Source organism: Manis javanica, chromosome 7 (genome assembly GCF_040802235.1).
Source record: "Manis javanica isolate MJ-LG chromosome 7, MJ_LKY, whole genome shotgun sequence".
Taxonomy (NCBI): domain Eukaryota; kingdom Metazoa; phylum Chordata; class Mammalia; order Pholidota; family Manidae; genus Manis; species Manis javanica.
The window spans coordinates 122,045,215-122,048,172 of NC_133162.1; the positions used below are offsets into that span (position 1 = coordinate 122,045,215).

Genomic DNA, 2,958 nt, shown 5'->3' on the forward strand with positions numbered 1-2,958 from the left:
TTATGGGAAATAAAAGTGCATATTAGCAAGTTCCACTTCCATTCTGCATAATTCTATTTTGTTTTAGTATCTTCTAGCGAGTAAGTGAAGCAGACTTTCTGCTACGACGGTGGCATTTTTAGTAGAAATACAAGTACCTATAGAAGAAATAGCTTCTAAAATATTCCAGGATACCAATTTGTACATTTTTAGATAGGATAGTTTCTCAGGTATTGCACCTAAATTATTTGAAATTTTATTTTTCTGGGGAAAAAACTTGAACATGGTCTTATACAGAGAAAGAACACCACTTGAAGAATTATTTCAGTAGTATCACTTGCATAAGCTAACACAAATTGAGTGTCTATATTTAATATTTACATCTAATTTTTAAATTTCCACATACAAATTAAAAAAATTTTCAACCTTTCTGCTCTGATGGAACATTTCATAGCAAAAAAAAAAAAATTTTCAACCTTTCTGCTCTGATGGAACATTTCATAGCAAAAAAAAAAAAAAAGGAAGCACACAAATGTTTAATTTTTCAGTAACATGCTAAATTTTTAAGGACCAAGGTTTTTGTAAGACTGTTAAGCTAATCTAATAGCAGTCTAGTAACTGACTTGCTTTGACTAAGAACTGAACAGACTCTCTAGCAACCAGCCAGACTTAAGCATCCAGTCAAAACTTTCTCAGCATCTAGTACTTGGTTATTAATCATTTATAGTTAGATTTAGTTACAAAGTTCTCAAATCCAAAGAGACAAGAATTAAAGAGATTTAAAAATTAGTAATTTTTTTTTTTTTACTCAAAGCCGCAGGCTATCTATAAACTCTTTCCTTTAGCATTTCATTTGAAATTCTGAGAATACCCACCACTCCTTTTCGCTTGTCAATAAAATTCACTGGGTATTTTTTGTTGTTTGTTTTGTTTTGTTTTTCTTAGGTCCACGTCCATTTTTAGAAAATGATTTTGAAAACAGGTTAAAAATAAATACAGTTTCATTATTATTACTATCAAAACCGCAAACCTAAAATAGATGGTGAAATTGTAAGCCAGGAGATCATCTGAGAGGTGAGGAGATAAAACTGGTTGTGAATAGTCAAATGCGAAACAAAAGAAAACCCAACAAAAAACAGAACTAAGATTGATCAAAAGCTAGTACCAGGACACAAAGACAGTGAAATTTGTCTTGGGTGTCTTTCAATTTCAATGTCTCCTATTAGCTGGCTTCATGCTGAAAGGTTTTCTAGTATAAGGTTAAAGCTTTATTGTTGTTTGTTTTAAATTTACAAGTTATCCTTTAAAAGCTAGAAACCTTTGAAACTACCCAAGAATAAATCCTTATTCTGGAGTTGGAGGCTCACAAAGGTGATGGAGGGCATATGGGTTCTCTAGGGGTCCTTCAAAGTACGTTCATAGTCATCTGTACATTCTTATGTCTCTGTGACATGAACAGGCAGTAAAATGTCCACAGCTGAGTACGAGGTGAAATCCCAGGTGGAGGATTTGTTACTGTTCCTCACCAGTTATGAGAACTTGTAGTTACTTTACCTTCATGATCCCTGGCTTTCTCATTTATATGTTGTTAATGATAACAGTGTGATGGCTTCAGAGTCTTGTGAGGGTCAGGATTAGAATGCATTTTGAAAAACAAAAAGCACTGGACAAACCTAATATGGTACCACCAAGTGGGGCATTTAAAGTCTGTATCTAACCATATGTTTTTATACTAGATATCGCATTAAACTGTGGGATTCCATGTTTATGTAGGAAGGGATGCCATGGAGAATACCTCTCGAGTTCCAGGGAATGACTGTTTGCTGGTTGTAATTAACTGGGTCAGGTTAACTCCCACTGGGACCCCATTTCTGTTTTTATTACACTGAATCTCTGATGATGATGCCAGTAAGCCTAAGCCTTAGTTGTCTTTACGTTTGGTACTGATAATATTGGAATGATTACAATAACTGTCAGATTAGCAGTGGCTTAAAGAAAGTGAGAATGTTTGGCTTGGAAAAGAAAAGACCAGGATAGTAAATTAAGAGAGAAAGTATGACCTGAGTGTTGTATTATTAAGGGTTCTCTAAACAAAGAGAACTAAGACGTCGTAAATATACATATATGGAGATTTATTATAGGGACTGGCTCACAAGGTTATTGAGGCTGACAAGTCCCACAGTCTGCTGTTTGTGAGCTGGAGTACCAGGAAAACTGGTGGTATAATTCAGTAGAGTAATCCTGAGAACTAGGGGCCCAGAGGTGGGGTAGACCATGAGGACATGGATGGGGGTGCTGCATAAGTCCCAGAGTCCACAGGCCCAAGATCCAGGAGCTCTGACACATGAGGGTGGGAGAAGATGGGCAAGCCAACCTAAGGAGAGAGAGAGAATTAGTCCCTCATCTGCCTTTTTGTTCTATTTGGGTCCTCAACAGATTGGATGGTATCTGCACACATTGGTAAAGAGGGACCTTCTTTACTCTGTCTACTAATTCAAATACTAATCTTTAACCTTTTCTGGAAACATCCTCACAGACACACCCAGAAATAATGTTTTACCAGCTATCTGTATGTCCCTTAGTACAATCAAGTTGACACATAAAATTAACCATCACATACTTACCTGGGAGGGGAGATACTATGATCACAAAGGTGGTTTTCTCAGGGTGAGGCTTATCCATTGCACTCCGGATGTGCTCTGCAATTTCCCCAAATATGGGAAACTCAACTGCATAGTTTGTGGTAGTGGGGGACTGCGTTCTCACTTTCCCCTGGAATAAGAACAACAACAAAAATTAACCATCACAGGTGTTATCAAATCTTTGAATTCCTTGCACATAGAAAGTGGATTTATGTGTACTCCTCTCCATCTCACTAGACCTATATTCACATAGCTAGTTGCATAAAACCTTTTTCTAAGGGTTTAATTCACATTGACTGAAAGATACCTCTTTAACATGTAATTGGTGTTGAGCTGG

At 36.6% G+C, this 2,958-nt stretch overlaps 1 non-coding gene across 1 annotated transcript; it reads left to right on the top strand.

Moving 5' to 3' along the window:
• The first annotated feature begins 2,595 nt into the window (after positions 1-2,595).
• On the top strand, positions 2,596-2,754 carry LOC118967955 (U1 spliceosomal RNA). The gene has a single exon (XR_005055304.1). It is a non-coding gene; the product is annotated as a U1 spliceosomal RNA (small nuclear RNA).
• Positions 2,755-2,958: the final 204 nt, after the last annotated feature.